This window comes from Jaculus jaculus, unplaced genomic scaffold (assembly GCF_020740685.1).
Source record: "Jaculus jaculus isolate mJacJac1 unplaced genomic scaffold, mJacJac1.mat.Y.cur mat_scaffold_36_1_2353498_arrow_ctg1, whole genome shotgun sequence".
Classification (NCBI taxonomy): Eukaryota; Metazoa; Chordata; class Mammalia; order Rodentia; family Dipodidae; genus Jaculus; species Jaculus jaculus.
This window is the reverse complement of record NW_025423492.1, coordinates 224,548-249,991: the sequence shown is the minus strand read 5'-3', so window position 1 is coordinate 249,991 and position 25,444 is coordinate 224,548. Positions and strand designations below refer to the sequence as shown.

Below are 25,444 nucleotides of genomic sequence, written 5' to 3'. Positions count from 1 at the left end.
CCTTTAAAGATTAGTTGCTTTTCGTAGAGCTATGCAAAGTTCTTAATGTTTCTTTGGCAATGGAATATAATGGAATTTTGCAACTATATAAAAAGTTACCTTTGTCTAAGAAACAGTATTTACCTGTGTGTACATATTTGACTGACAAAATTCTCTACCATCCAGCACCCTAGTTAATTGACAAAATCAGCTACCTCATATTATAAGATTCCATATAGAAAGAGAAAGATACAGATGCACAACACACACACACACACACACACACACACACACACACACACACCACACAACCTTCTGTGGCTCACAGTTTCACTGCCCGATCCGCAACCTGCAGTAATTGCCAAGTGCAATTTAGTAATGAAAAATATCCTTACAAGTTCCACTGAAGTACGGCTCAAGTGTAACTATACATAAGAAATTACTTAACCTTTTGCTATTGCAAATATAGTTAGTGTTCGTTTTTTGTTTTTTTTTTTTAAGGATGAGTCCCCCTGCCCCCCCACCAAAGAAAAAAGTAACTGCATTGTATCTTTGAAATTAAGCAGAAAACAAAGAGACAAAACCCAGTGCTGGTGACAAGTATAGAGCAAAGTCACTTCTTCATTCTTCACAAAGGCTGAAATCAATTTCCAGGACCAGGAAGAGCTAGAACTCCACCTCTTTTACAAAGCCTTGTTTGTAGACTATGCAGCAACTTTGCTGTCTTTCCTATATTCAAAATCTGCAAACTCCCTGCCCCCACAGCCTCCTCTGAATCCACCACGAAACCTCGAGGGGCAGAGAAGGTCCCTCCTGGCCACCACCATGCCCTCTGCCACCACTGAACCAAAACCTTCTCTGCTTCTGTACCCGCCATGGCCACGGTTTGGACGAGGTGGGATTCCAAACGTTTCAGCGTTTAACCTTCTTTCTTCAGCCCAGCTTGGCCTCCTATCTCTGTTACTATCACAAGAAATATTATCAAAGAGGGATTTAGTCTAGCAATTAGGTCCAAGTAGATCTTTGTCATCAGCATTCCCTTCACTGTTTTGTGTATCTATTCCTGAGTCTCCTTTATCTTCACCATTTATAGGTTTCTCTTCTTTGTCAAGTTTATCTTCTTTTAAGTTTATTATGAAATTCTCTGTCGATCTCTTCCTTGTTAAATTGTGCATTTGCACGCTCAAAGTCAAAGTCATTCTCAAATTTCACTGGACCCTCTGGGACAATACCAAATCTTCCCCTGCCTCCTCGATGTCCCCCGTGCCCTCTCCTTGGCGCTGAAGGAGCACCTGGAACTATTTGTCTCTTGCTATCATTTCTGAGATGATCATTCATGTTTTCTGGCCTTGAGACTTTGTGTTCCTCAGCTCGCCTGTGCTCTTGATTCTCTATTGCTTTCTGGCTGGTAGATGCAAAGGCCTGGTGGACCCAGGGCTCCTTTTCCCAGCAGGTGCTGGAGCAGGTAAGTGGGCGGAGATGGTCTGCACTGCTTGCTCCGTGGTTGGACTTTTTCTCAAAGGGTCTAACTGAGGGCTTGATTGACCCTGAGATAATTGTTTTTATAGATCTGGTATCCTGCATAAAGGCAGAACCAAGTGCTCTACTTTGGGACAGGACACTGCTGTTTGATATTTCTGTTCCAAAGGACATCAAGGAGCTTCCAGCAACACCAACAGCACCAAACTTCTGCCCAACCCAGGTACTTGCACTGAACTGACTGCACCTGGGCATCCTGCCGAATGGTCCACAGGAACTCACTGACCGGCATGAAGATGACGATGAAGCTGGTGAAGTCTGAGCAATAGCTGGGTCCTGAGGCAAAGAACACTGTGGTTTGGTGGCTCACAAACAGCGAGGTATTTAATATCACTTCCACGGAATATTATGTACTCAAATACTTCATCTCGTGGTGGTATCAGATGATCTGCTGTGCTGAAGGATAGAGCTTTGGCGAGGGCCACGGTGGAGTTCTCGGTCGATGGTATAGATGATGCCCTCGCAGCGGATCTCCACCTTGGAGAGGAGGCTGATCTTGCGGCGTGGTAAGGGGTGCAGCTGCTCTGGGCACCTCCGCCCCTCAACACCAGCCGCAGCCACAGCGCTCGCCCACCACCCGCTCTCGCTCGCTGGCGCCTACAGCAGCCATGGCAGCGCCCCGGCTCCGCTACCCTCCCCCGGCCTCCCGCCCTCAAACCACGGTGCTGTGGCGGGGGGAAGTGGGGTCTCAGTCTAGCCCAAGCTGACCTGGAATTCTCTATGTTGTTTCAGGGTGGCCTTGAACTCATGGCATACCTTTGTCTCATGAGCGCTGAGATTAAAGGAATGTGACAACACAGACCCTCAAAACTTCTGGAAGATTGAATTAGAGTGGTAGTTAATACAGCATCTGATGGGGCCTGGTTTCTCAGGATTATGTGTCCATCCGTATATTTAAACACCAGTGAACTCAATTCTGGCTTCCCCAAAAGGCACAAGTTAACAGGCTGAGACAGAAAACTGGAACCATTCATGTGCTGTGTACAAGAAACCCCCAGTACCATTAAGGACACATACCAACATAGGGTGAAAGGATAAAGATATTTCAAACAAATGGAAATAGAAAACAAGCTGGTGACGCTCTAGCAATATTTGAAAAAATAATTGTATATAAGCAATCAAAATAGATTTAAAAATGCCCTATTGTACTCAAAAAGGAAACAACTCAACAAGAAGACATTACAAACAAAGCCATCAATTCACTATAAAGTCACACACCACCTTTGACAAAAAAATCTATAAGATACAAACTAAAAAACAAATCCCAAAATATAATAGTGGGTTATTTTAATACATTTCTGTAATCAATAAAAAAATGGTCTAAATTAAAAGCAAAAAACCATGAATCTAGAGGCCAAGTATGAAATTGATGTAACAGACATTTACTGATCATTACACCAACTCTCCAGAGAACACACATTCATTGTGGGGGATGTTCTCTACCAAGCCAACTATACTAGACTGCATAGCCAATTTTTACTGTTCAGTGTCCTCCTGAAGGAATGCTGGAAGTAATTAAAATCATAGGCAAGAAAAAACATTGCAAGATTTTCCTATTCTTAAACAGTTATAAAGTGACAGGTTCAGAAATCTGCCTTGTTTCTCTTAGGGAAGTCCAAAGGTATCCTTAGAATTATAGGGAAAAAAGTGGGGGCAGGATTATGCTGTCCTGCTAAGTTCCCCATGGGGGTAAAGGTAAATTAGATAAAAACAGACAAAGGCTATCCCACTAGAATCACATCAGATTTCTCAATAGAAACCCTGAAAGCCAGAAGGACCTGGAGCAAAACAGTTCAAAGTCTGAAAAACTATGGCTTCAAACCCAATCTACTTTACCCCGCAAAAGTAACCCTCATAATATATGGTGAAAGAAAAACTTTCCATGAAAAATTTCAACTCTATAATTATATGAACACAAAGCCAAACCTTCAGAGAATACTTAAGGGAATACTACATACAATATAGTCAAACAACCAATCTCAAGAGCCAACAAGAAGAAGATTACAATAACCACAATTAACCATGCTCAAAATAGTACATAACACAAGTAAGCAACCGACCCCATAAAATGCCTTATCATGGCAGGGATTAATTCAAACCCTGCAGTAATAACCTTAAATATTAATTGTCTTATCTCACCCATGCTATTAGGATGTATCAAAAAAACCTTTTATCTGCTGTCCTCAAGAAACCCACCTCACCACAATGATAAACAGCTCCTCAGGGGAATGTTGGGAAATGATATTCCAAGCAATGGACATAAAAAACAAATCATAGATCAACTAAACCTAACAGATATCTACAGAACTTTTCACCCCAACTCTACAGAATACATACTCTTCTCAGAAACCCATGGAACCATCACCAAAATTGACCATATATTAAGCCATAAAACATGCCTTCATAAAGTCAGGAAATTTGAAGTAACTTCATCCATCATGTCAGATCACAATGCTTTAAAGCTATAATTTAACAACAAGAGACAAATCAAGAACTCCACCAACTCCTGGAGACTAAACAACACAATTTTAAACAATGAATGAGTCATGGCAGAAATCAAAAAAGAAATTGTAAAAATGCTAAATTTGAATGATAATGAAAACACAACCTACCAAAACTTAGGGGACTTAATGAAGGCATTCATAAAGAAAAAATTCATAGCCCTAAATGCCTTCAATACAAAGACAGAGTGATCAAAAATCAATAAACTGACTGTACACCTAAAGGCTCTGAAAAACAAGAATTATCCAACAAAAAGAGTTCCATATGGAAAGAAATAGGCAAGATTAAAGCAGAACTTAATGAATTGGAAACTCAGAAACAATTTTAAAAACTAAGGAAGCAAAGAGCTTGTTATTTGGAAAAATGAAGAAGATTGACAAACCCCTGGCCAAGGTGATCAAGCAAAAAAAGAGAGAAGTCTCAAATTAAAACATCAGAAATGAATAAGGAGAGATCACTACACACATAAATGAAACTGAAAGAATCATCAGGGAATGTTTCCAAAATCTCTACTACACAAATTAAATAATCTGGAAGAAATGGATGAATTCTTAGACACATACCAACTACCAAAACTAAACTCAGCAGATTAGTCTCCTAAACAAACCTATCACATCCATGGAGATTGAAAAGGTAATCACAAACATCCCCAAAAAGAAAAGTCCCTGACAGGACGTCTTCTCAGCTGAATTCTATCATATCTTCATAGAAGAATTGATGCCAATTTTTCTCAGATTATTTAACATAATTGGAGACCAGGGAATCTTCTCTGAGTCCTATTATGAAGATAAGGTCACCCTAACACCAAAACCAGACAGAGAAGCAGCAAGGACAGAAAACTATAGGCCTATATCCCTAATGAACTTAAGATGAAAATATCCTGAACAAAATCCCTGCACACTGAATTCAACAACACATCAAAAGAATTATCCACCTTGACCACGTAGGCTTCATCTTAGTATGCAGGGATGGTTTAACATATGGCAATCAGTCAACATAATACACCATATAAACAAACTCAATCATAAGAACCACCGGATCATCTCAAGTGATGCAGAGAAGGCCTTTGACAAAATACCACACCACTCATGATCAAAAACTGGAAAGAATAGTCATGGAGGGTTTATATCTCAACACAATAAAAGTTATATATAAAGCTCCTAAAGCCCAAATAATTCTTAATGGAGAAAAACTCAAGGAGTTCCCACTCAGATTGGAAACAAAAGAGGGGTGCCCACTTACTACTGCTCTTCACCATAGTACTAGAAGTACTAGCCCAAACAATAAGACAGGAGAAGGAAATAAAAGGGATTCAAATTGGAAAGGAAGAAGTCAGGTTAGCCCTATTTTCAGTTGGCATGATTCTATATATAAGTCTCCATCCAAAAATTTCTACAGGTGATAAATTCCTTCAGCAACATGGCAGGATACAAAAGCAATGTACAAAAATCAGTAGCTTTTCTATATACAAAGGACAAATATATAGAGAAAGAAATCAGTGAGGCTGTTCCATTTTCAATAGCAATCAAAAAAAAAGAAATACCTTGGAATAACACTAACAAATGATATGATGGAACTATATAATGAAAATATAAAAACAATCAAGAAAGAAGTAGAGGAAGACTTAAGAAGATGTAAGGGCCTCCCATGTTCCTGGATAGGCAGAATTAATATTGTGAAAATGACAATTCTACCACAAGCAATATACAGATTTAACACAACAACAATAAAAATACCAGAATCATTCTTCACTGTGATTGAAAAAAATGATGTCAAAATTCATATGAAATGGTAGAAGGCCTCACATAACCAAGCATATAATAAACAGAAGTAACACCTCTGGTTGTATCACCATACCTGATCTAAAGATATATTACAAAGCCATAGTGACAAAAACAGCCTGGTACTAGAAGAAAAACAGAAACATAGACCAATGGAAGAAAATTGAAGAATCAGAATTTAGGGCAAGCAACAACAGCTGCTTGATCTTTGACAAAGCTACCAATAATGTAGAGTGAAGAAAAGAAAGTATTTTCAACAAATGGTGATTGACAAATTGGATGAACATATGTAGAAAAATAAAATTAGACCCATTAATTTTGCCATACACAAAAATCAAATGGACTAAAGACCTCAATATAAGACCTGAAATGCTTCATGTACTGGAAGAAAAAATAGAAGGCACTCTCCACAATATAGGACTGGTAAAAGACCTCCTGAACAAAACCCCAACATCCAAGGAAATTAAAGGAGCATTAAATCTATGGGATCTTATGAAGCTAAAAACTGTTGCACAGAGAAACATACCATAAGCAGAGCCAACAGATTACCCAAGAATGGTAGAAAATCTTTGCCAGCTATAAGACTGCCTAATATCTAGAATCTACAAAGAACTCAAAAAATGAAACAATTAAAAAAAATCAAACAACCCACTCTAAAAGTGGGGCAGAGAACTAAATAGGGAGTTCTCAGAGGTTACAATTACAAATGGCTAACATACGTTTTAGAAAATGTTCAACATCCCTTTTCATTAAAGAAGTGCAAATTAAAAAAAAAAAAAACTGTGAAATTCCACCTTACCGTAGTAAGGATAGCAAACATTAAAAAATCAAATGAAAACAAAGGTTGGCAAGGCTGTGGAGCAATAGGAATCCTCACTCACTGTGAGAATGTAAGCTGGTACAACCACTGTTGAAATCAATTTGGAGACTCCTCAAAAGGATGAATATAGAGTTATCAGCAGACCCTTTTATTCCCTTACTGGGTATTTACACTAAAACCTCCAAATCTCTGTTCAGAAATATTTGCTCAACCATGTTTACAGCTGTTGAATTGATATTAGCTAAAAACTGGAATCCACCCAGGTGCCCGTCATTGGAAGAATGGATAACCAACATGTGGTATACTTACACAATGGAATTCTTCTCCACAGAAAGAAGAAATGACATATTAAAAATTTTAGAAAAATGGATGAACTTGGAACAGATCATTTTAAGAGAACTCACACAATCACAGTAAGACAATCATTGTACAATCTCACTTATCTGCAGTTCCTAGCCTGTGTCAGTCCAAGTTTCTGACATAACTGAATAGCACCTTGATGCTTGGACATCAGGGAGGATAGGGTTCTGGAAAAGGGAAAAGGTGGGAGTGGGGGAACACAAAATCTGAACGGAAATTGAACTGGTGCTACACAAATTGAACTGGTCCTAGAGGATACTATATCCTGGAAATCAGCCTAAAAGGTGGAGCCTTCAAGTTGCCTTAAAGCGATCTTCTGACTCTAAGGGGCCCAGAGAGAGTGAGATGAAACCTAACCTCAAATTTCTTCTGTTTCTTTTTCTTCTCTGGCTTTCTCTTTTTTCTTGGTGCTAGCCTGTAATTCCCTGTACCAGGATGTGGTCTATATCCACAATGAACTGTTGATCAGAGAGACCAACTAGATCTCCCACAACAAACAGCTCAGGCTGACCTGGAGCTCACTCTGTAGTCCCAGGCTGGCCACAATCTCACACTGGTCCTAACTATGCCTCCCAAATGCTGTAATTAAAGGCATGCACCAAAACACCTAGCTAAAACACTGTAATTTTAAGATGATTCCTGTCTTGTTCATGGTGCTTTTGCTAAATGATTATCACTGAGGTTATAATCTAAGTCATAAAATGGTGATATGGTCATTGTGTCTTTGTTCTTAGGAAACTGAAAAAGCTCCCCATATCCTAGAGAAAACTGCTATATACAAACAGTGTTACTATAGTTTGTCTTAGCTTAATATAACAGCCATAAATGTTTCTTTCAGCCACAAAACAGTTCAAAATTACTTTGCATTTGTAATAATGTCTCTGAGGTATATTAGAATCAGGCTAGGTTAACTCAACAATTACCATATTTGACTTTATTCTTAAGCTATGTATAATCAGTCTCTGTCAAGGTTTTTTTTTAAGTAAATTCATTGCTTATGTATATATTGATACTTAAGATATGATTCTTGCCCTAGAAAAATAATGTTAAACTGCTGCTCTTGCCAGTTATGGAAGTAATTGGTACATGGACCTTTCTATCTGCTGTCTTCAAAAAACTCACCTCACCACTAAAGATAGACACCTCCTCATGGTGAAGGGTTGTGAAATGATATACGAAGCAAATGGAAATAAAAAAGTGAGTGTTTCTATATTAATATCTGATAAAATAGACTTCAAAGCAATAATAATCAAAAACGACAAAGAAGGCCACTTCTTAGTCATCAAGGGCATGATCCAACACGAACATATCACATCCATACATATATATGCACCAAACACAGGGGTACCACAGTTTATAAAGCAAAATCTGCTCAACAATAAAACAGAAATAAACACGAACACCATCAGAGACTTCAGTACTTCACTATTGTTAAACACAGATCATCCAAGCAGATATAAACAGGGAAATAATAGAACTTAACAACATCATAGATCAAGTAGACCTAATGGAACTTTCCATGCAAACTCTACAGAATGTTCTTTTCAGCAGCCCACAGAACCTTTTTCAAAATTGACCTCATATTAGGCCAAAAAGTATGCCTTCATAAATTCGGGAATATTGAAGTAAATTCTTGTATCATGTCACATCACCATGTATAAAGATAGAAATTAACAACAAGAGACACATCAATAACTCCACCAGTTGTGAGAGACTAAAAAAACACACATTTAAACAATGAATAGGTCATAGAAGAAACCAAAAAGAAATTGTACAGTTCTAGGAATTGAATGATAATGAAAACACAGCCTACAAAATGTGATGTAACACATTGATGGTAGTCATAAGGGTAAAATTCATACCCTTAAATCCTTTTATTACAAAGACAGAGAGATCCCAAATCAATATCCTGACTGTCCACCTAAAAGCACTAGAAAAATAAGAAGAATCCAACCTAAAGAACTTCAGACAGAAATAAATGCCCAAGATCAGAGCAGAAATTAATGAATTGGAAACTAACTAAGGAAACAATAAAAAAAAATCAAATGAAGAGCTGGTTCTTTGAAAAAAAATAAACTGCACTGATAAACACCTGGCCACATTGATCAAGCAAAAAAAAAAAGTCTCCAGGTCTCAAATTAACAAAATCAGAAATGAAAAAGGAGACATGAGAGATCACAACAGACATCAAAGTAATTGGAAGAATCTTCAGGGAATACTCACAAAACCCCCTACTCCACAAAGTTAGATAATCTGGAAGAAATGAATGAATTCCTACACATATACCATCTACTCAAACTGAACTCAGAACAGATTAGTCTCCTAAACAAACCTATTATATCCATAGAGATTGAAAAGTTATTCAAAAACTTCCCCCAAAATAGAAGACCAGAACCAGATGGCTTCTCAGCTGAATTCTATCAAACCTTCATAGATCAACTGAAAACAATTTTTTTCTCCAACTGTTCTGCATAATTGAATGCCAGGGAATCCTCACCAACTCCATTTATGAAGCTAGGATCACCCTAATACCAAAACCAGATGCACACGCAACAAGAAAAGAAAACTACAGGCCTATATTCCTAATGAACTTAGATGCAAAGATCCTGAACAAAGTCCTTGCAAACTGAATTCAACAACACATCAAAGTATTATCCATCTTGATCAAGTAGGCTTTACCGCAGGGATGCAGGGATGGTTAAAAATAAGCTTGCCCCCAACAATACACTCTCTCCAGAAGGTATTAATTCCCACATCTTCATTAGCTGGGAACCGAGCTACAGAACACCCAAGTTTATGGGGGACACCTGAATCAAACCATCACAGTTATCGTGAATGGTATTTTTGATATATTCTTGTATTCTGTTTGCCAATGTTTTGTTGAGAATTTTTTTCATCTCTATGAGGAAGATTGGTCTATAATTTACCCTTTTCTTCTGTCATTGTCTGGTTTTGATATCAGGATGATGCTTGGCTTCATAGAAGGAGTTGGTAGAATTACTTCATGTGCTATTTTATGAAAAAGATTGAGAATCATTAGTGTTAGTTCTTCCATGAAGGTGAATCCATCTGGGCCTGGACTTTTTGTAGTTCAGAGACTATATAACTGCTTAGCTATTTGTACTTGTGGTATGTCTATTTCATTGTTTTATCTTGATTTAATTTTTGTAGGTCATATGAATCAACAAAATCATCCACTTCTTTCAAATTTTCATACTTAACCACTAAGACATTCCTCCAGCCCAAGGTGTTATCATTTAATCATCCTCACAAACAACTTTTAATATCTGTTATATTTCTATCAAAATTATAAATGTCTCCAAATATTAAGCTACATTTATGTATATTGGTCTTTTATCAAGCTTAATTTAAATGTTATTTTCTGAAGCAGTACTCTGTATACTTTATTTCCACCAGTTTACCAAAGTCAGCATATTATTTTTCTTGTTATAATCATTGACCTCTGTAACACAATAATTGTACATTATATATTAACATTTATCAGACACTCTCAAAACATTCTTTAGAATCAGATCAATGTGTAAATTTTGCTATCAGGACACATTACATATTACCTTACAGGTTTATATATTTTATGCTGCAAAGCTAAAATCCTAATGCCATGACATAACAATGTAAAAGTTATTTTTAACTATAATTGACTTTCTGGGTTTCCTGTTATTTGTTCAAGTCCTAGCCAATTAGAGTACAGATTTTATAACTCCTTATTATCAATTTCCAGTGTAGAAAAGTGTAATTGAATAAGCATCCATTCTCCAAATTATCATGGTTCTAACTCTTAAAGGGGATGATATAGTGATATCAATTAGGCTCAAAGGCTAACAAAGATTGACCTAACTTTATTAACATTAAAAAGAAATATTTTCTTCAAACCACAGGACTGGTCCCATATACCTCTATGTTAAGCGATATTGAACTGGTTAAAATTACGTTATTAGAGGGTATTGTTAATTAGGAAATACTAAATTCCCATAACCAAAATTCAAGTGTTAGCAAATCTAATTTTACTGTTAGATACTGCTATACTTCTATTGATGTTCATAAAAGTCATTTTCAAACGGAACTTCAGATTAACATTTAATTAATTAATCCCTAATTGTATGTTATTTTGTTCACAAGATTTCTTCCTTTAAAATATTATTATCCCTTTTTTTTTTCCTTTTTTTTTTTTTTTTTTTAGGGAAGCCTTCAACAATGCCCATTTAGAGTTGTGCCTGGATGTTAAACTTCTATGTTTTCCCAATGAACACACTTGCTGTTTTGATATAATTCATCAATTCCTCTGTATGCATGCATTGTTTTGATTTCTTATCATTCATTTTAGATAAAACTTCATTTAGTAGGGAAAATCATTTCAACAGAAAATAATAGGTTGAATGAGACAAAGCTCATAATTTTGTGGTAATATAAAATGACAAAAATCATCAAATCTTTTGTTTTAGTTTGAAAACCTTTCATGTCTCCAAATCTTTTGCCTATACTAAGTAAATGAAATGCTTTTAATTATTAGACACTTAATTTTAATTAACTTTTTTTCTAAGTTAATGTCTCTTTTTATAGACAAAACTTGTTTTTCTCACCTGCAACTGTCATTTTGACATTGGTTATAATGTCAAAATGACATTATATTGGTTATATGTCACTTGTAAATGTCTTTCCACATAAAGAAAGGTTTTATAAGGTCAGAGCCAGGGTTTGGGGGCTAATAAACATAATATAATCCAGGGAATTATCTTCTTGGTGGCTCTGATTTGTACCATTTTTCTGAAGAGTAAACTGTGCCAATTCAGCATACAAAATGAACAGAAACTGAAGTTCCTGAGCACTACACTTGTATTATCAGAACTTCAAATTCAGCAGTTAAGGAGAATTGATTGCTGTCTGTCAAGAGCATATTAATCTTTGGGAATATGTGCCCCACAGAATAATCAATTCACTGTCTTTCTGCATGTAAACAGGCATCTTTGTGACTAACTGAAACATCTGTTTCTCTGGGTTATAATTCCTATGGTTTTCTAATATGCATAACCAGTTAGGATTATTGGTCCATTTTAAATAATTCAATACCAAATACCAAAGAAAGGTACCATAATTGGCAGATCCAAGATGACTTTTGTCCATGTATCTGTGTAAGTAAAACATTTTTATGTTTCATCAGGACAAAAGGAAACTACACTAAAAGGAAAAAGAATCTCTGAAACACATACTTCCCAGTTGTAAATTTTGTAGAAAAATTTCCCTGTTCTCATCCTCCCTAGTGTGACTGATTCTTGATAGTATTTTATTTTCCTCTCAAGTCTTCTGAAGATCCATTTCTGCTTATTTACCTTTACTGGTATTTCTTCCTTTATTTACTCCATGGGGCCATGAATGAATCAACCAGTCTCTTTGGAGGAACAATGGCTTAGAATACTCCTTACCACCATGTCATAACACTTCAACATAACTGAAGGATTTATGAACCACTGACCATCATGGAAAAATTCTTGTGGACCATAAAACTTACAACCTTACAGCCATAAAACTTAAAGCTGGGGAACAGCTTTACTTCCCTCTCAACAGGCAATTAGTAAACAACAACAAAAATTTATCTGATTTCCTACTAATTCCTGTTCAGAGGGGCTTAAATCTGTTTCCCAGATGACCTGATAACTCCATGTGAGCTTGTAGGTTTTATGGTCGAAAAGAAGGAGAGCAAAGGTCTTAAGAAGATGGTATTGTATATATGTAAGTAGAAGATCAGATCACAGGGAGGGGAAAGGCCGAAGTGAGGTCAGGGGAAGAGATTGTATAAAGAAAAGATGGGAGGGGAGAGTAAATCAAAATTCAAGATATTCTGAATATGACATATGAAAATCTAATTTTTAAAAATAATGGCACATCAATAAGCCATAGATTGTTATGTGAAAGTTTTCAGTGCTTGGGATGGGATACCACCCAGTGAGTCATTGGCCAGGGAGGTCTATGTTGCCTAGAAAACAGTACAGGCTATTGCCAAGGCACTTTGTTTCCTATGAGAAAGAGATGGTAAGACCCTATTGCTGAAGACATCACATGCCTGAGCAGCAAAGTCACTGAGAAATCAAGGTGGTGCTGAGCAGAAAACCTTCTCCTTGTAGCCCAGACAACTGAAAGCTAGAAAAGGCTGCACTGTATGCAGTCTTATGGGAGACAGAAATCATCAGTGGTGCAAACAGTGGACACTTGAAACTTCAAGTTTGGCCAGACAGGACAAAGGCCTGAATGAGTGCAATAGTGGCATGTCTGCTCTGGGGGAAACCAACTGCTCTCTAATTGGACTGAAGGCCCACTCTGTGGGAGGGAATACGTGCCTGGTACTAAAAACCTAATCAAAAGCCTATGGCAGGAGAGGTCATGAGACTCAGGGATATAAAGCCTGCTCTTGTCTGGATAAATGCATATAGTACTCTTACCAAATTGCCCTGAAATGACTACTCTGAATGTTCATATTCATATATTAATGTTACTCTCACTTCTGGTTAGAGAAGCTTCTCTTTTCAGATGGCGATGACCACTGGGATGTCCCAAAAGCAACAGAGTGCAGAGAAGAAGGACTGGAGGAGTGTCCAGCACTGAAATATTTCACACCCTCCAAGGCTCTGGGTCCACTGAGGAAGAGGTGGTGGAAAGAATGTAAGATCCAAAGGAAGGGTACCACTCCCTACATTTATCTGTCCAGACAGAATTTGGCTTCGATATCTAAGACCTCACAGTGTCTAGAAATACCCACACAAGGCCCTCATAATAGGAGAAAAAGATGATGACATCAAATTAAAAGAGAGGCTAATGGACAGAGGGAAGGGATATGATGGAGAGCAGAGCTATGAACAATATATATATATATATATATATATATATATTTAAGCAAAGTAATCATCCAGAACAATGTTTCCAGTATAACTATTTGTCTATGTAAGAGGAAACTTGCCATAACCCTATGCTGGAGCTCAACCAATATGACTGAACAAGACAGTTTTTCTTTGATACCAGATCAAAGAAATTTGCCCAGTGTGTTGCCTACAAGCAAAACTAGCTGACACAAATTTCTGTTCACACAGCAGTTTGGATTATGGGGATCTGAGTAGCTAGCTCAGTTCTGGCCTTTTAATTTTTCAATTTGCAAATAAAATAGTATATTTTTATGAAATAAATAAATTAATGACATAGAAACAAACAAACAAAAAAGCAATTCAAAGATTCAATGAACCAAAGAGTTAGTTCTTTGAAAGGATACACAAGATTGATAAACCCTTAGCAAATCTGACCAAAAGAAAGAGAGAAGAGAGACAAATTAATGAAATTAGAGATGAAAAAGGCAGTATCACAACAGATACCAGAGAAATTAAAAAACAATCATAGAGACATACTATAAAAACATATGCAGAATTATGAATTCTGAAAGAAATGAATGATTTCCTTGATTTATATGACCTACCTAAATTAAATAAAGATGAGATTAATCACTTAAATAGACCTATAATGAGTATGGAGATCCAAGCAGTTATCAAAAATCTCCCAACTAAAACAATCCATGCCGAGATTGACTACCTGGTGAATTTTAGCAGACTTTTAGCAAATTTAGGGAAGAACTAACACAATTGTTTCTTAAACTTTTCCATTAAATAGGAAAAAAAGCAATCCTCCCAAACTCTTTCTATGAAACCAGCATCACCCTGACACCAAAACCAGGCAAAGACAGAACAAAAGAAGAGAATTATAGACCATTATTTGCAGATGACATGATTCTACACATAAAATACTCTAAAGACTTTACCAGCAAGCTGTTAGAGCTTACAAATGCCTATAGCTATGTAGCAGGATATAAAATAAATACACAGAAATCAGTAGCCTTCCTATATGCTAACAACAAACACACAGAGGATGAAATCAGACAATCGCTCCCATTCACCATTGTGTCCAAAAAAAAAAAAAAAAAAAAGTACCTTGAAATAAACCTAACCAAGGAAGTGAAGGATCTCTACAATAAAAATTTTAAAACACTCAAGTGAGAAATTGCAGAAAACACAAGGAAGTGCAAAAACATCCCTTGTTCTTGGATCAGAAGAATCAATATTGTTCAAATGACAATCTTATCAAAAGCAACCTACAAATTTAATGCAATCCCCATCAAAATTCCAAAAGAATTCATCATGAAAATAGAAAAAAAAAAATCCAAAAACTCATTTAGAACTACAAAGAAATCTTGAATATCTAAAACAATACTGGGGGAAAAAAAAAAAAAGGCTGTTGGTATCACCATACCCAATTTTAATCTATGCTATGGAGCCATAGTAACAAAACAGCAAGATACTGGCACAAAAGCAGAGATGTTGATCAATGGAACAGAACAGAAGAGCCAGGTGTAAGTCCAGGTAGCTATAGCCACCTGTATTTGACAAAAATGTCAAAAATCCCCATTGGAGAAAAGACAGCCTCTTCAACAAATGGAGGAAACTGGGTATGTATCTGTAGAAGGATGCAAATAGATTCTTCTCTCTCTTCATGCATAAGAATTAAGTCCTAATGGAGTAAAGACCTTAACTTCAAACCTGAAACTCTGAAACAGCTAGAGGAAAAAGTAGGGGAAAACCTTAAACAACTTGGTCTGGGCAAAGACCTGTTGAATATAACCCAAGTTTCCCAGGCAATAAAACTGCAGATTCACCATTGGGACCCCATGAATTACAAAGATTTTGCACAGCAAAGGACACTGTGAATAAAGCAGAGGCCACCTACAGAACTGGAAAAAAATCTTTGCCAGCTACATATCGAGAGAAGCTTAATATCTAGGATATACAAAGAACTCAAAAAATTAAATAAGAAATCACACAAGCAAATTAAAAAATGGGCTATGGAACTAAATAAAGAGTCCTCAAGAGAAGAAAGACGGATGGCATATAAGCATCTATAAAGTGGTCTACATCCCTAGTCATCAGGGAAATGCAGATTAAAACTACATTGAGATTCTATCTCACTCCTGTCAGATTGGCTACCATCATGAAAACAAATGACCATAAATGCTGGTGAGCATATGGAAAAAGAGGAACCCTTCTACACTGTTGGTGGATGCAATCTGGTCCAGCCATTGTGGCAATCAGTGTGGAGGCTCCTAAGACAGATTAAAATAGATCTACCATATGACCTAGCTATAGCATTCGTAGGCATATATCCTAAGGACTCATCTCATTACCTTAGAGATACTTGCTCAACTATGTTTATTGCTGCTCAATTCACAAGAGGTGGGAAATGGAACCAGCCTATATATCCCTCAACTGATGAGAGGATAATGAAGATATGGCACATTTATACAATGGAGTTCTACTCAAAGGTGAGGAGAAACGAAGTTATGAAATTTACAGGAAACTGGATGGATCTGAAATGGATTATACAAAGTGAGATAACCCAGGACCAGAAATCCAAATGTCACATGGTCTCTCTCATTTGTGGATCCTACCTACAGATGAGTGGACTTCTTTGTGAGTAGAAAGAAAACTCAGTAGCAAAGGCCACTAAGCTAAAAAAGAGATGTAAATGGAAGCTAAAGGTAGGGAGGCTTCTACTTAATATTGTAACATATTGTATATATGTAAGTAGAACAATAGATTAATGGGGAGTGAAAACATACAAGTGAGGTCAGGGGAAGAGATTGAGTAAAGGAAAGGTGGAGGGAGGGCTAATCAAAATCTAACAGATATAAATAAATCATATGGAAATCTACTTTTGTGGACAATGGAGCACTCAGGAGCCATAGATTGTTGCTTGAAAATTTCCAGTAGCTCGGAGGGGTTAACTCTCAATGAGTTCTTGGCCAGGGAGCTCCCTGATGCCCCAAAACATTATAGGCCATTGCCTAGGCCCTTGGTTTCCTGCTAAGAATAGATGATATTGCTGAAGACTTCACATACTTGGGCTGAAAGGCAACTAAGAAATCCTGCTGGTACTGTGCTGAAACCTCCTCCATGTAGACCAGCTGACAGAAAGCTGGAAGAAGCCATTCTACATGTAGTTCAATGGGAGAGAGAGAAATCACCAGTGAAGATACTCAGCAGTGGACACTACAAGTCTTAACTTTTGCCAGCCAGGCCAAATGAGCCAAAGGGTGCAATAGTGGCACATCTGTCATGGTGGAAACCAACTGCCTTCTAATTGGACCAGAGGTATGCTCCATGGGAGGGAATACATCCATTATACTGAGAACTTTAAACATAGGTAATCAGGAGCCCTAGGGGTGTAACGTCTGCTGCTATCTGGCTAAATGTATACACTATGCTTTTCAAACTGCCCAGTAAGCACTTTTCTTAATGTTCATACCCATATATTGATGCTACTGTCACTTTTGGTAGAGAGCTTTCTCTTTTCAGATAGCAGTTACCTTGGGATGACTCAGAAGGCATCATGGTGCTGAAAAGAAGTGAAAGGAGTGCTCAGCACTGCAATATCTCTATCACACCTTCCAAGGCTCAGGGTCTATTGTGGAAGAGGTGGCAGGAAGAATGTAAGAGCAAAAGGAAGGGTAGGACTCCTTACAAAGTGCTCCATCCACACATAAAATGGCCTGGATATCCATGATCTCACAGTTCCTGACACTACCTACATAAGAACATCATAATAGGAGGAAAAGAACATGATATCAAAATAAAAGAGAGACTGGTTTTGAGAGGGGAGGGGATATTATGGAGAATGGAATTTCAAAGGGGAAAGTGAGGGGAGGGAGGATATTACCATGGGATATTTTTACAATCATGGAAGTTGTTAATATAAAAAATGTTGACACTGGTTTTGCCTATATTTATCAATGTTAGTATACAGTGCACCTACTTCCTGTTGAGCCAAATTGTTGAAAACAATGATATATTTCTTACGCTCCTAGCCTATATCAGTCTGAATGCCATCTAATCAATGTATCTATAAAAATGTATGATTGCACCAGGTGTGGTGGCACATACCTTTAATCCCAGCACTCGGGAGGCAGAGGTAGGAGGATTGCTGTCAGTTCAAGGCCACCCTGAAACTACAGAGTGAATGTCATGTCAGCATGGGCTAGAGTGAGACCCTACTACAAAAATAACAAACAAAGTTATGATGGCACCTAATACTTTCAGTGAAGCAATAACTATTTTACTTCTCCTTTTTGAAATTGCTACAAGCAAGATCCCTTTGTGGTAGCTAATATACAACAAAAGTTCTGTTAACAATATACAACTAAAGTTAAACAAATAGGAAATGACTGGGGGCATTACCCTGTCTACATAATATATAACTACTTTATCTTGGGAGTCAGGAACCTGTCTTATTTGACAGAAAGGAATATCTTAACCCTAACTGTACATAAGTTTCTCTCCTATACAAGTGTAGGAAAATTCAAACAGAGAAATGTAAGGTGTGTGGAACTCAAGCAAATCAGTAATTGTCAACTTCATGTGTGGAGTTTGGAGGCTCTCTCCATGTCTGTGAAGTAGGTTCTGCATAAAAGTATGTCTTCAGTTAAGGTATTTCAAGTTAAGATAAAACGGGTTAACATAAAAACTGTAGCTGGGCATGGGGGTGCAGGAGGCAGAGGTAGGAGAGTCTCAGTGAGTTCAAGGCCACCCTGAAAATACAGAGTGAAGTTCAGGCCAGCCTAGGCTAGAGTGAGACTCTACCTTAAAAAAAAAAATTAAAAACAAAACTAAAATAAAATAAAATAAAATTCTTTCTTTGCAGTTCTCTCTCCTTAATTGTTTATCTAAATCAAACTTAACTGTAATAGGTTGGTAAGTTAGAAAATTTTATAAAGCCGGACCCAAAGTTATGTTCTGCATTATAATAGACTTTTGTACTGGTGATGTTCCATATGGCAGAGTCTTTTGTGTTGATGTAAATAACCTTCAGAACTTTGAAAAACCACCAATTTCCCTCAGAGGTGCTTATACAAGACTAACTTTATCTATCTGAGATCCTCCCCATGGTTCTCCAAGGCTAAAATCCACAACAGAGACTCCCACTTTCACCATTCCACTTAAGATTGAAAAAGTCAGACTTGATTACACCATCCACCTCCTAAAACCCTTGGGGTCTCTCACCAGTGACATGGACTTGGATATGACTTTGATATAACCTGGAGGTCATCAGAATACAGACCCAATTTCCTTTGCCTCTGCTAACATTAGAAGAAAAGAATAAAAATGCCTGCTGACCTTAGTCTGAGCCTAAACAGAGACATAAAATATATAATATATAATATGCACTGAATGATTAAAAGGGTAGTAAAATGCTGTTTAATCTTTGATTAAGACAAATAGGTTATGTCCATCTGCTGAGATTGTATGTTTTCTACCTGATAAAGCTTTTGGGTAAGGGGCTTTAAAATTTCCTTGCCTCAATTTCCATTTCAATATAAGGCATGACACATTAATTTTTATTTTTTAGTTATTTTTATTTGAGAGAAAGGGTGAGGGAGAGAGAGAGAGAAAGAGAGGGGATGAATATTGGCATGCTAGAGCCCTAGCCACTGCAATCACACACCAGATGCTTGCAATACCTAGTGAGCCTCAGCAACCTTATGCTTGCCTCACATTTCTGTGTCTAACTTAGGTGGAATCAGGAGAGTCAAACATAGGTCCTTAGGTTTGTAAGCAAGCATCTTAAATGATAAGCCACCTCTCCAACCCAACAAATGACACTATAAATACATTTATCAACATATTATATAAAGTTTTGTGAATTAAGCCCAACCCCAATGATACGCTGGCTCTGGAAGGTGCCAATTTCCAATCTCCATCAGCTATGAACCTAGCATTCCTAACACCTAGGTTTTTGGGGGACACCTGAATCAAACCACAATGGAGGACACATCAGCTATCTCTTTCATTGCTAAGCTCTCAATATTCTTCATTTTTTACCTTCATGAGTTTTAAGCTCCTCGATGTCTACTGTCATTTCCACAGAGAAGCTTAGTTGGCTAAGAAGCAAGAAAGAGAAGCACTCATGTTCCTTCCATGTCTACCTCATTTAGGTCAACAAAGATGACTCTTCTAGTGGTTAGCACTGGGAAATGTCTTCATGTCCTCATTTAGATGAGTTTTTATCTCCCCTTTACTTGTCTTTATGTGCAACAAGAATATTTTCCAATCAACAGTGAATATAAGATTATCAAAAGTTTTAGCCATATACATTTAGAGGGTGCTTGGTGAGCATAATTTCTTTTATGTCAGGGAACTTTCATTGGAAGCTTCCCTTTGATGCCTATCACCAACCATGCCATAAGTTTCTCATTTCTTTTCAAGGCATCATCTTACTGTAGTCCAGGCTGACAAGAAGAAACTCACTCTGTAGCTGAAGGTTTGAATTGAACTTCCACCAATTCTATCTCAACTCCCTGAGTATTGGGAATAAAATTGTGTGCCACCACCATGGTTAGTTCTGTGCCATAGGTTTTCATTTCTCATTTACAGGCATGAGTGACCACCCACCGAGCAGTTTCTTATTCAATGACAAAGAAGTTGATTACCCATCACTTATGTGCCACAGTTCACTGGTGGGTTCGTCTTTCCTGGTGGGTTGATGTTATTGCATAGAGGCTCCAGTGCTTGTACAGAATGTAGATCGATTTTCTCCCAGAAAAGTTCACACAGTGCCTTGTATCATGATGCCAATGGTCTCCAAGGGAGATTGTTTTGATTTCAGTTTCAACCTTATTTTTCAATTTTCTGTTATCACAGCCACTGATGTATCTAGCAAAGTGGTAGTAACATTTAGCTCTCGTATGTAAAAAAAACCACAGTGGTAATGGCCTGCATTGTTTCGTACATAACCCCCCCCCCCCACACCGGGGATCAACAATATATTTTTCTACTCCTATGAAGCATCTCAGTATAGATATTTACAGGAAGATTAAGTAAGCTACGAAGACTGCAAGGTATAATGTGCTGAATATATGTGAGGTAAACTCAATAACCATCAAGGAAACATCAAACATCTGCAGGCCAAGTCCAGTATCACAACTAGTGACTGACAGTGTCCAAAATTCCCAAGGCTATACTTCCAGTTGTGCTGAATATCCAGGGAAAACGTCCATCCTGAGTGAACGGTGATACATGGTAGCCTTTGTATAGTCCTAGTATATCCAAAACATCGTCAGGTCTCCATGCAATCCATGGACTAGCTCCCAACAGCCTCATCAGCCTCTTCATTAGGGTAATCACACCGTGCCTATATGCCAGTAGCAGCTACTTGTACTGTGTATGCATCATGACTCACCCCATGTAGTTTTCATGCCTTATAAACCAATACCAGGTGTGCAGGACACAATTGTATTCTTGATTCAGTAGTGAAAGAAATTATGACCTCAAAGAGTAGGATCATTCTTTTTAGATCTCCTTTCAAAAGAGTCTTCAGACAGGCATGGTGGCACATGAATTTAATCCCAGCACTGGGGAGATAGAGTTAGAAGGTGTTGGTTGGGTGATTTCTACCAGCAATGTGAACCTGACTGCAACAGTAAAGTACTACCAAGGAGTGATTGCTGCTAGACACATGATTGTGTGGATTTGGCCTTTTGGAGCTGATTTTCAAGAGGGATGTGGAAGGATTTGAAACCTTGGCCTAAGAGATGCCTTGCAGTGCTATAAGTACATCTTGATGGACTGTTCTGGTCAGAGTTGAATGACCTGAATGCAGTAAGAACTATGGACTGTGAAGCTAAGTTATGAGGGTAATAAAGAGCTTTACTTGGACTGGACTAGCAGTTTGTGTGAGGCTTGCTGTTATGCCCATGTCCTGAGAAGTTGTGGAGGGTTGCTTTGCATAGAAATTAACTGGTGTGAGCAGAGGGATATGGCACAGAAAGAAAAATCTTTGGGTAAACTGCTTTCCATTCAGCTGCTACTGAAATTACAACCTCTGAGACTGGGCCATCTGACATACAATGGGGCAACAGGAAGAATGTAGACTCTTTGGGAGGGGTCTGAGGGCTCAAGGAGTGTCCTGTTCTTCAAAGTCCGCCTTATTCCCCCTGGATTAACAAATTGGAGCCCTATCTGGTATTGTGCAGTATAGGAAATGCAGGGAAGATGCTACATCCACGGCGACCTCGCCTGTGTAGCAAAGATGCCTCTACACTGGAAGAGAGCTGAGGACAGAGGGCCAGCACTCCTCGGAGGGATGCCCCCAGTGACCCCTTGGCAGTCAGTTACTGTAATGGTTCCTGCTACCCATGAAGTCATGAAGACCCGATTGCTGGTGCCAATGGGCTGTTTTCTGCGCTCTGTTTCTTTCCTGCTTCCTTCTAGTTGTTTGTCTAAGAACAGCTAATTCAACGCTTACTAGTAATCATGCACGCAATCAGAGTACAAGGAACAATCTGAGCATTGAATGTGCCCCTCCTATAATTAGGGCAATGGAGGGAATGTATAACTCTACTAAGAATAAAAAATTAACTTTAGGATAATTTTTTGATGGTGTAGAGCAAAAACAGCTTATGATATTTGAGAACGATACTGAGCCTGAGAAAATGAAAGTAGAAATGTTGATCGGTAATGTTCATAAGAAGCATGACAGTTCTGCAGAAAAGGAGTTGCAAAACTTAGGCATTCCCACCAGGAAACTTCCTGGGGGATAGGTTCAGTACTTGATCAAGGGCAGATGGCGGACACCACCGAAGTGGACTCCTAGAGCTGGAAACTACTTAGATCCACTCCCCTATGAGGGAGGATATGATGAATTCGGTAATAGATGGGTGAATTATGAAGGAAAAAGGAGGCTATGGCATTCTCTTCCATTTATGGAACGCTTAGCAAGGAAGTGTAAGCCTTGGTGTTTATACAATAAACAAGAAAGAAGAGAATTTCAGGAAAGTATTACACCAGCCTTAAAATATTGGTGGTCTTTTGGATGGAAACACTTTTATAATGAATATGAGGATTATATAAATGATTTAATAAGTGGAGAAAAGATGGTTTGGGACAGTCCTTGGGGCATGACAGTCCTTGGGGCATGACACTCCTTGGGGCATGACAGTCCTTGGGGCATGACAGTCCTTGCGGTATAAGAAATAAGTAACCTGTTATTCACCTTGCACCTTTTGCCCTAGTTTCTGTTCATATAATGTTGTGGTCAATGGTGCGAGATGTGCTTCTCAGAAAATGGGTAACACTGCATGTATGCTTACAATAGAACAATACTTAAGATTGTTTAGATTAATAATTCTTGAGATCACTTGTTCAATCTGTATAAAACCTTAATGAAAACTTCAGTAAATCGCAGCAGCATATTCAACTTAGAGTGTGTCTGTCTGTCATTTCCTCGCCGAATCCAGAGTTCTCCTTGAGCCTTCGCCCTTTTTCTCCCTCGGTCCTGATCTCCCCGAGAGTCAGTCCATGGCAGGAAGAGAGTGTCATTGAGTTTGCAACACAGCCCTGTGTTTTGGAAATGGCCATGGGCAGTGTGAAGCAGGTTTGCTGGATGCCTGCAAGAAGACCCCATGGGGCCATGAGGATGATCTGTGGATTGCAGTGGAGACCCAGTGGAGACACTGGAACCACAAGATGTCTGCAAAGGAAAGCTGCCAGCCCCAATCAAGTTTTCCCGTGCTGTGAGTAGCCTAGCTAGAGGGACAGAATTGGAATGCCAGAGACTTGTGGCTGGTTAGAATTATCATACTTGGAGATTTGTCATTTAGTAGAGTTGTTGGACTTGGAGTTACAAAGTTTGATGTTTGTCCTGGTTGTTTTAAATCTTGTTTTGGTAGAATATTTCTTTGCTATGCCTAATGTGTTCATTCTGTGCCATTATGGGTTTTTTGAGGTTATTTTTTGGTATTATAGCTCAGTTAAAAAATCTTGGACTATGGGGATATTTGAACGTCATCAGAATTGGTTAAAAATTATGGGGACTTTTAAAGTCAGACTTAATGCATTATATTTTGCATCATGTATGGATATCAGTTTATGGGGGCCAGGGGCAGAATGTGGTGGTTTGATCCAGGTGTCCCCCATAAACTTAGGTGTTCTGAATGCTAGGTTCCCAGTTGATGGAGATTTGGGAATTAATGCCTTCTGGGGGGAGTGTTTGTTAGGGGTGACCTTATGGGTTGTAGCAAACAGCTTCGGGTTCACTGAGATGAACTTCCGGACCAGGAACAGTTATGAGGAAGGGATATTAATTGAAGCCTACAGATCCAGGGAAAGTTCCATAAATGGCAAAAGAAGCTGGCTTGCCTTCAAAAGACTAAGCAGAAAGAGAAAAGTACAAGCCTAAAGGTCAAAAGCCACAGCACACTTTAGGAACTCCAGCTAGGCCCACTTTGCATATCTTTACATTGAAACCTAAAACCCACCACCACACCTTAAGATCCACCCAGTAACACTGCCTCCAGCCAGGTGGCTAAAGATGCAAACTACAAACAAATAAACAACTGAATATATTAGGGGCCATCTATTCTATTCAAACCACCACATGGGTGTTATAGCCAGTTTCCCCATGCAAGTCTTTGGCACACTCTCCTGTTGCTATTGTCCACCTTATGTTGGTCAAGAGATGATGTTCACCCTCTGCTCATGCCATCCATTGTTTTCCCCTGCCATTGTGGAACTTTTGTTGAACCTGTAAGCCAAAATAAACCTTTTTCTCACAAGCTGCTCTTGGTTGGATGATTTCTACCAGCAATGCAAACTGGACTGCAACAGAACAATTGCTGTGAGATCAACATCAGGCTGAGAGTACATAGTGCATTCCAGGTAAGCCTATGCAAGAGTGAAAACCCTATCTACAATTTAGTTGTTCAGAGTGGAATCACCTCAGGCACTCTCTCCCTTGTTTTAATGTAAAGCAAGTGGTCCATGGTCCTTAAGATTGCTAATGTGCCAGCAACAGATGATTCTATTTACAGTCAACACTCTCCCACCAGTACCCAGGAAGTCATCAGAACACAAGAAGCGGTTATTACATAAAATGCCCCACACCTCATACTGCTTTTAGCTTTTTCTAACATATTTTTGTAACATACCACAATTGCCCATCAAGCTTTTGTTACATCACTGCACGGTTCCTCAAGTCCAAAATTCTAAGTCCTTCCATGTACATCCCACAAACCAATTCTAAAAGAATAAAGTCTGCATGTTTTCCAAAATTCACTAAACTATGACTTAAAGCATAAAGTGTAGGTTTTTTTTTCAGATTCTTAAGCATTATATGCAGGCAATCTCTGATGTAAAATTTGGACAAGTTTGCTCAGAGCTTTCCTTTTTTCAATGGACAAGATATATAGACAGTTCTAGGGATGAATAAGCTGAGTTGTTTTGTTTTTTTTTCAAGGTAGGGTCTCACTCTGGTCCAGGCTGACCTGGAATTAACTGTAGTCTCAGGGTGGCCTTGAACTCATGGTGATCCTCCTACCTCTGCCTCCCGAGTGCTGGGATTAAAGGCGTGCGCCACCACGCCCGAT

At 38.3% G+C, this 25,444-nt stretch overlaps 1 pseudogene; it reads right to left on the bottom strand.

The window, feature by feature from the left end:
- Window positions 1–513: 513 nt before the first annotated feature.
- LOC123457320 overlaps window positions 514–25,444 on the bottom strand; it is a 45,548-nt pseudogene continuing 20,617 nt past the window's right edge.